The sequence below is a fragment of the Rhinolophus ferrumequinum genome, chromosome 17, assembly GCF_004115265.2.
Source record: "Rhinolophus ferrumequinum isolate MPI-CBG mRhiFer1 chromosome 17, mRhiFer1_v1.p, whole genome shotgun sequence".
Lineage (NCBI taxonomy): Eukaryota > Metazoa > Chordata > Mammalia > Chiroptera > Rhinolophidae > Rhinolophus > Rhinolophus ferrumequinum.
This window is the reverse complement of record NC_046300.1, coordinates 62637376-62646941: the sequence shown is the minus strand read 5'-3', so window position 1 is coordinate 62646941 and position 9566 is coordinate 62637376. Positions and strand designations below refer to the sequence as shown.

Genomic DNA, 9566 nt, shown 5'->3' with positions numbered 1-9566 from the left:
TTTAGAAGAACTGTTAGTTTTTGAAAATTTTAAATTGTGGTAAAATACACATATTATAAAATTTACTGGTTTAACCTTTTTTTCATTGGCATGAAGTAAATTCACGGTATTGTGCAGCCCTCACCATCATCATCCATTTGCTGAACTCTTTTCATCTAGCAAAACTGAAATTTTGTCCCCATTCTCCCCCCACCTCTTCCTACATACTCTGGCAACCACTATTTTACTTTCTGTTTCTAGGAATTTGGCTACTCTATATACCTCATGTGAGAAGAATTATACAGTATTTGTTTTTTTGTGACTGGCTAATTTCTCTTAGCATAATGTATTCAAGTTTTATTCATCTTGGAGTGGGTGCTATAGTTTCCTTCCTTTTAATTCTGATACTATTCTGTTGTGTGTAGATACCACATTTTGTTCATCCATTCATCTGTCAGCGGATACTTGGGTTGCTTTTACTTTTTGGCTATTGTGCCTAATACTACTACTATGAACATAGATGTACAAATATGTCTTTGACAAAAACTTACAATGAATTAATAAGCTAATCAATGAAAGAATGAATTAATAAATGACATTAGCAGTCTTCTGTGTAGCTGGAAGCAAAATGACCTCATTGGGTGTTGTCAGAACGTAAGGGATGAGAAGGAGAGAGGACCCCAAAAGAAACATTATTCCTTTGATGACTCTACCCGAGGCCAGTCTTGCTTGGAACTGGCTCGCATTGCTCCATGCAACCGCTCCAGTGTGATCTGTCAAAATGCTCTCCCACGTGGGTTCACAAATCCTTCTTAATGCTAACTTGCCCTGAAGTGCGGCTCTTTTTCAGGCATACGTTATTGAAGCAGCTGTGGTCAATGGAAGCATAGTGAAACCACCTGAGCGTTCCAAAGTGAATGGCCAGATACCTGGTCTGAGTTCCTGAAGTTTAAAGCAAGGCTGACCAAACCATCCCAGTCAGGAAGTCATTTAATAGCTCAAACAGCTGGCCACTTCCTAAGTGAGGCGGAGGAATCCAGCATCCAATGAGAGAGACCTCACATCTTTTTCAACATTTCAAGTTCCCTGGGCTTTCTCCCTGACCAGGACTGTGGGGAAACCACCAGAATAGAAAGTGATTCACAAAGACCAGCTGTCTCCGTTTTCAGATGTTCACTCTCAGGCAGGAGGTTTTATTAGATTCTGTGTAAAGAGGGCCAGAGCTGGCATCGTGCATTGCGCTCAGCATTTAGTCTGGCAGGGGACGTAATGTTCTCTACTCTCTGAGGGAAGGGAGGGACCCCCTTTGTGTTGGGGAGCTGTCAATGTATGAGATACGGATGTATGTCAAAGTAGGCTGAGCTCTAAGAAGCTTGACTCACACTTCCTCAGAAGCTGCTGAAAAACAGACAGACTGGAAACAAAAAATATATCACTTGTTTCTTTTATCAAAGTTCTCCCAGTTCCCAGTTTGAAGCAAGCGAAAGCAAAGCACATATCTGGGTAAAAAAGTGAACTTGAAAGCTAGAGGGCTGGAGTGAATAAAAAAATGTTAAAAAACAGTGCTTTGAAAATTTCAAAGACAAATGCAAAGAAATAGACAAATGCTTTTTGCTTTCTGTTCACCCACTCTAGCGCAAATCTTGCACTTAAAGAGACTGGCTCAAGGCATAATCCTGCCATTGAATTGTGGTTCCAACTGTGGGCATATTAGTTACCCTCTTTTGAGCCCCAATGTTTCCATCTGTGAAATGGAGATTATAGCCAGGGAATTTACCCTGTATGATTATGAGGACAGTAATCAATCTGAAACCCTTAGCACGGGGAGCCACACACAAGTCCCCAATTAATGTTTGCCTAAGTCTCCTAAGTAAAAATGACACTCAAAGTACATGAGCATTGCAAAATTTTAAAACCAAAGCTTCATTTGATAATGAGAGGATTTTATAAATAGGCCTTGGCAAGTCGGAATGTTCCTTCGCAGGCACAGTCAGTCATCGGTGTATTGATTAAGCATCAGGACGTGCCCAGTTGTGTTCTGGAAGTTATACAAATGAGGAAAGTGGACACACTGTCCAAGTCACATAGTGTCATCACATACAAATACAAAGATGTCAAGGAATGTCTTGTGAGTGTGTGTGTGTGTGTGTGTGTGTGTGCGTGCAAAACCCTGTTGGCAGGACCTAGTACCTATACAGGTTCTTACATAAGAAAATAAATAATTTGACTCCATTTTTACGAAAAAAGATGTTGATTGATTTTGTATAACTTCTAAGAATGCAAAATGGTAGCAAAGAGAGAAAGGAAGGGTGTTATAGAATGAATAGCAGGGGTGTTTTCTTACAAGAGGACTTGTTATCTGTTCCTGGAACAACTTTTGCCAGATCTTTGCTTGGATGTCTTTTTATCATGGCTCAAATGTCACTACCTGATAGGGACCTTCCTTGGGCAGTCAATCTAAATTAAAGCCATTCCCCATTCTTTTAGTCCTCTAGCCTTAATTTCTTTTTTTTAAAGCATTTATTCTGCTCTGAAATTACCTTGTTCATATATTTATTGGTTTGTTCACTGTCCAGCTATCCCCATGATGATGACCAGAAGTCACATGAAAGCAGGGATCACATCTGCCTTGTTTGTCACCACATTCCAGAGTCTGGCACACAGCAGGCTTTTGATAAATAGCTGATCAAGAAATAATTGAATAATTCAGTCTCATTGCGCTTTTTTTTTTTAAACACAATTTGCTTTTTCTTGTGGTGAATTTGGTTAGTATCTCAATCCATCAGATCGTTTTGGCTTCTTATTATTATACAAAATATATCAATCAGGTCATTGGAAATTTGTAGATGAGTCGCTGAACTGTACCATCTTGCTTAGAAACATACTTGTGTTTCTAGGGCTGTTGTAACTCAGTAACACAAGCTGGGTGGCTTAAACAACAGAAATTATTGTCTCACATTCTGGAGGCTGGAAGTCCAAGATCAAGGTGTGGGCAGGGTTGGCTCCTTCTGAGGGCTGAGAGAATCTATTCCACGTCTCTCTTCTTGTCCTGTGGTTTGCCCATAATCCTCGGCGTCCCTTGCCTTGTAGAAGGATCACCGGGATCCCTGCCTTCATCTTCTCATGATGTTCTCCCTGTGTCTGTGTCTGGCTCCAAATTTCCCCTTCTTAGGACACTAGTCACCTGGGATTAGGTCCCACCCTAATGATCTCATTTGAACTTGATTACCTCTATAAAGACCCTCTCTCTAAAAAAGATCACATTCTGGGGCACTGGGGGTTAGGATGTCAACATATGGAGTTTGGGGGACACATTTAAATCCCTAATGATACTAAACATCCAGGATGGGAGAACATGGTCTTAGGTTGAGCCTCACAAAATTGCTTATATTTTTTCCTCTGTAAGGACAAGAAAACCTCAGGGCAGGAAAACTTGGAGATAAAACACTTGAGCAGGATTGAAATAAACACACAGATCCAGGTCAGCGCCATATCTAACACATAGTCTTGAATCAATAAATATTTGGTGAATGAATGAATGTGGAGTTCTTCTAAATGACTTGCTCCCTTAGCTCTTCCAAGTCTTTGTTCAAATGTTACCCTCTGAGTGAGAACTAGCCTGAACAGCCCATTTAAAATCACAGCCTCCTTTTCTGCACTTGATTTCTCTGTGTAATACTTGTACCATACTCTGTACTTCACTTCTTTGTCATGTTAATTGCCCGCCAACTAGAAGGTAAGCTCCATGGGAGCAGGAAGTTTTACTGTTTTGTTTACTTCTGTCTAGACCCGCACCTGCTGCAGTGCTGAACACAGAGTAAAATCCTTAATTTCATCAAGTGAATGAATGAACGAATGAATGGTGTCAAGAGAGAGCTCTGGCATGTAGTTTCAAGTTTTCCTTGGATTTGTCCTTATGCTACATAGAATCTCGGCACTGAGGGGTATATCAAAGATTACGCCCTTGTCTCCCATGTTTGAATTCTCTCTTAGACTGGTGACAACTTGGTAACACGACTGTGTTTGGCGGCAGAGCCTCAATTTTGATAATAAAAGAGGGAAGGATTCAAAATTTAAATGATAAAATAACATGCTGTGTGTGTGTGTGTGTGTGTGTGTGTGTGTGTGTGTGTAGAACAAAGGTAGGGAGAACATAGACAGGAGGCCTGCTGGAGAGTTCAAGCAATAAGCTCAGAGAAGGGCAAATAAGCCCTGGAGTGCAACTGGGGCAAGATGGCGCCTAACTTTGTGTCAATGCAGAGGAAAAAGGCCAGATTATAAGGCAAAACAACGACAGCGCACAGCACAGGGGCATAGAACACTGCTTCGCAAACTTTACGCATTGCTAACCATCTGGGGATCTGGTTCCAATGAGGATTCTGGTTCCAGGTGGGCTCTGAAAGGCTGCATCCTTAACAAGTTCTCAGGGGACGCCGCTTCTGGGTTATATCGAGTATCAGAGAACTCGGCTTCTGCGAAGATACTTTCTGGGTTGAAATACACGCAGTGACCACTAATTAACTATGTGATCTTCAGTCAGTCATGTTAGGTACCTCTCTGCGCCTCAGCTTTCTTATCTATAAATTGGAGATCAGATGAGGCATTCTCTGTAAAGTGAATACTAGTTAAGTGTCACTGGTTATTAGTATTACTTCACTTGGGGAAGGGAGGAAGGAAGAGGATTTGGCATGCGGAGCGAGTCAAAGACATTTTAGCTGTATTTTTTATAATTTTTAAAAGAAAGTATTCAGGTATTGACGTGTGTACGGAATTACCTCCTCTCCCTTGCAAGCAAGTTACATAAGAAGCCAGATTAGTCATGCAGGTGCTACGCGTAGGGCGGCTAAGGAAGCCTGTTTGAAAACTGGTTTGAGTCCTCGGATGGACACACGATGCGTGGGGATTGTCTTCTATTGCGAGTCGAACCCGTACGCAGGACTCAACGGGCTCGCAAGTATTCAGAAAGAATACCTTTTCCCAGCAGCTGCGGAGTGGTGGCCACAGAGAGGCGCTCGGGAGCGGCTCCGGGAGCGAGGGCTGACGGCTCGGCCACTGGGCAGGGGCGCGGGGCGGGGAGAGGGCCGACCCACGTGGACCACAGGCCGGGCGGGGGCAGGGGCAGCAGGCCAGCCGGCCAATCAGCGCGGCTCGCGGCGGTCCCAGCCCCGCCCCGCGGGCGCGCTCGCAGGGTCCGGCTTCACGCTGCTCACTACGCGCCGCGGCCTTGGACCGCACCGACTGACCCCGCGCACGGCTGGAGTCCCAGGCGTGGAGTCGCAGCTAACGCTCCCGCAGACCCTGCTTCTCCCGTGGCAGTTTCGAACTCGTCTTTGGAGAGACGTGGCAACTTTCTTTACAGCGAGCCTGAGGAGGTGATGGGCCGTTCCCGGGGTGCCCGCGGGGAGGCGGCACCGTGAGCGTCCTCCTGTGCGGAGATCGGTGCTTCGACTTGGATGCGCAGACTTCACTGCCGGCTGTAGTCGAGTAAGAAGGGTTGAAAGGGGAAAGGAGGGGCGGGGAGATGGGGTTGGGGTGGCTTTGGACCCCGTGCCCAGTTTCTGTCTCATGGGTACCAGCTGCCTCTCGGACTGATACAGACTTGACCCGGCTGCTCATCTCCGTGCTCTGGAGTGCGGGGTGGCCTGTGCGGTAGTTGCGTGCACCCAGAAGTTAGAAGCCGAGCTCTGAAGTGAGGATGTGTGGCTGGGGAGGGGCAGCGGCTGCTCCCAACTTCTGGGTTCCTGCCTGTCATTTAGAGACCCCGGGGCTGCTCGGTGGATGCAGGAAAGGCCACGTGATGGATGGGTAGGACGAGAGGGAGGGCGAACTCTCCGTGAGTTCTTGTTTTGGAGAAAACCGCCTTGGGGCTTCATCCCTTGGGGCATCATCCGTAGATCCTAATAGGAGCTAGCTGGAGTTAGCAGGTCAGCCTCTACCTGAACCCCTGGTAGCAAGCCTCTTGGTGGAAGGCGCCGCGTGCGCCTGGGACGCGTCTTCCAGCTGGAGGAGCAAATCTTCCTGCCAAGTGGAGAACTGGAACGGGTCTGGAAGTTCTGTCTCTTTCGAGTTAGGCACCTCAGATTTGTCCACCAAGCTGGCCTGTCTACATTTCTTTCCCCTTTTCAAACCTAATCTTGCCTCATTTGTCCTATCAATCGCTTCTAGAAGGAAGGACAGACATCCTTAACCCTAAACCATGAGCTCATCTTTGGGGAGGATGGGAAATAGAAAGCCTGGTATCCCACCCCTAGGAAGGCAGCCCAAGCCAGATACGGTGCCACTGGTGTGTGTTTCTCCTGAATCAGTATCACTTAACGTGTTTTTTTTTTTGGGGGGGTTGGGAATCCACAAATCCACCTGAGAACCTCAGCCAAGCTATGAATCAATTCTCCCACGAGATGTATATGCAAAGATTCATGGACTCTCTGAGACCTACCCATGTGCCTGCCCATCTCCCTACAGGATTTAAGGACCCCTCACTCCCATTGGTGAAGAGTCTGTATCCCTGAAATCTTTTCCCCTTTAACTTTTCAGTGGCTGTCCCTCCAAGATGAGCAAGGTTGATGTGACGTGACAGGCGATACCGGTGTGTGGGGATGGGTATGTTTAAAGCTTTGGGCCGGCTCTTTCTTCAGTATCCTCGGTACAGGGATTGTCCACAACAACCGGCAGACCCCAGCTGCAGGCTCAGGCACCCAAACCTGCATATGTTGATGGCTTAGCTCCCTGATCACACTGACCCCCCCACCCCCCACCACTTACTGCACACGACGCGGTCGGGTCAATTTGTCTGTGTGTCTGAGCCTTGTTCAGGCAGAGACTAGATTTAAGAAAAAATGGCTAAAGTTATTTAGCAACATCCATTTCACAATATAATCAGTATTTTCCACTAAGTCACTTGAGAACAGGTGTATGTATGACTTAAGGAATTCTTCAACAGCTCGCTGTGGGTTTTACAGTCAGAAGCATTTCTGCTAAGTGTGTAGTCATAAATCAGTGTACAAGCCCAACACTTCCTTTGGATTGGAAATACAGAATCTTAATAAGGCAGCATGAGAGCAGTTTTCAGAGTCATTAGGACTAATGATGACTTATGTCCTCCCAAACTGACCGTGTGAGTTGGCTTGGCTCATTTGCGCAGAAAGGTTTCTTCATTTGTGTGGACATTTCTTGGTCAATATTTTCATAGTTGAAAGCTGAATTTTAAGGTTTCTTTTCTCAGTTATTCTGTGTCATTGTTCTGCATTGTGTGACTTTGCTCTCTTCCCTCTGTACCATCGTACCTACACTTTGACACTTTAAAGTTTATTATAAGGTTTTAAGTCATGGTTTGCCTTGGCCACTTTTACCTGTTAATGATAAGAAAGTTACCCTTCCCAGAGAAGCAGTCACTGCCAATTCACTTATTTTTCAATGACTTTAATTTTTTTTGTTCTACTTCTCCTTCAACATACAAAAACCTACAAATATTTCTAGTAGATTATTGAATATTTTTCATCAGAGGCAACCTTTCCATATTTCTAGTAGTACAATGTTCTAGGTCACTTGAATTTCAATATTCAATTTTTGCTCTTTTTAGAGATGTGTATTGTTTGATGACCTAGTTATATTTAGTCACACACAAAAAAGGTTCCCATTACCTCCTTTTCAGTAGCACATAGCCTTTCTCTAATAGCCTCTTTTATCTGCACAACTCACTTATTGTTATACGTAATATATTACTTTGTTATGTAAATGATGTGTTGATGCATGTGATATTAAAACTGCATTCACTGGGGATTAACCAGGGTATGACATCATCACCAGCCAATCCTCTATTTGATTTGAACATGCATTGACAAAAGTCACATTATCATATTGAGAGAGGGTTTCTATATTGCCTGTGATGAGTGAAAAGAAGAGGGAAGTCTTTGGATCTTCCTAACTCTCAATTAGCTGCTCAGTTGGAGAGTTTTGGGGATTTCTATACTAAGAAGCTTAGTTTAATAATAAAATTATCAGATTGCAGTTTTATAGATCTCTTTAGAATTTGCATAAGTATGTTTTCCTTCTTATGCCTTCTTCTTCTATGGGACTTTTTCACCCTGCATTGTGGCTCTATTTCTTTACATATATGGAGAGGCATCATAGTACATAGACTAGCCTTTAGATTTTTTTTTTGTCCTTGAGATAGATGGAACATCGATAGATGGATTCATTTCTTTGTGTACATGTGTTGGTTTTGTCAGGTGTTAGATATAAATCTGCTAGGATTAGCAAAATGACTTCAGGTCCTGAAGCCAATCATAAGCGTGCTTTATCCTAATTTGTTGAGAAGGTTCAGGAATGAGGGTGGTGGTCAGGCAATAGGAAAAATGTGACCACAAAGGGATTGGTGAAGTGATCTTGGCCACATTAATCACTTTCTAATTATTTGTTTTGAAATTCATTCCGTACTCAGACACGGGTTTGAGCTGTCACATGGAGTGGTGCTTTGTAATTCAGCTTGTGATCTTCGAAAACCCACCTCTCACAAGATAAAATTAACTTTGGCTTCTCATCTGTTCAATATTTGTGGAAAAAAGAAAAGGAACTCTTCCAGGTTTACAGTTGCCATTCAAGATAAATCCATTTTCTTCCATAAAGTCAGTTAAAAGTGCTCTTTTTCTAAAAAAAATAAACAAACCAAAAACATAAATTTAATTGCACAATCTGGTTTAAAGAAAGACTCAAAGGATCACAGAATTTTAAATCTGGAACATACTACACAGTTCATTTTTCTAGAAGTTTAAGGGTAGGAGGTGTGACTTGAATCCCTACGGTATGGAAAGAACTGGGGTTAGAATGCCAGGGCCCGCCCTCCTAGCCCAGTGGGGCCCTTTCCAGTAGAGGCCTGCAGGGAATGATTGTTGTGATGGGGTGGGACCCCTCATTTCAGCCATCTCTGCAGAGGAGGACCACATCCCCTTCTTTCACTGTCAAATCTCAGTTGAACCCAGCTCAAGGACTCGACAGCTGTGTGCACCAGCCAGCTTGGGTCGCTTTCTAGTAACTGTCGCGAGCATCTGCAGTTACAAAGGAGACATTTAAAGGGGAGGTGGTGTTGGAAGAGGTTTGGGTGGAGTGACTCCATTTGGATCTTTTTGAACACATGGAAAGGCACATGTTAAAATGATGACGAGGCGGTTTTAGGTAATGATTTAAGATTTACTTGTAAAGAGAACTCAGAATATTAATTTATTGTGTGATAGTCTTCTCTTTCATATTTTGTGCTTTTTTAGTTGCTATAAAACCAAACTAATAAAACCCTCCATACTGGCATGGTTGCGAGTAATGTAACTGTATCCTACATTTGGTGAACACTTAGTGTGTGCCAGGAGTAGGGTGTTGATGTTGATGGAACATTCTGGTTAATGGATGGCACTCTATATGGATGAACTACTGATTTTCCAATGCATGAATCTAAAACCACACTAAAACTTTTTCTGTCACTCTTTTTGATTTAAAAGATGTCCGGATTTCACAGTAGCAAGTCATTAACATGGACATAAATAATTTTAATTCAGAAGTGTGGTGGTGTCAGATATTAGGAACATCTTGTAAATAAA

General features: G+C 43.6%; 1 protein-coding gene across 2 annotated transcripts in view; it reads left to right on the top strand.

Moving 5' to 3' along the window:
* Positions 1-5201: 5201 nt before the first annotated feature.
* TAFA4 (TAFA chemokine like family member 4) overlaps positions 5202-9566 on the top strand; it is a 182802-nt gene continuing 178437 nt past the window's right edge. Inside the window, exons 1-2 of one of the 2 annotated variants that reach the window (XM_033132762.1) lie at positions 5202-5463; positions 6514-6579. The gene's annotated coding sequence lies outside the window, so the exon portion shown is untranslated. The remainder of the gene's footprint in view (positions 5464-6513; positions 6580-9566) is intronic. The other variant, XM_033132761.1, reaches the window with a different exon arrangement.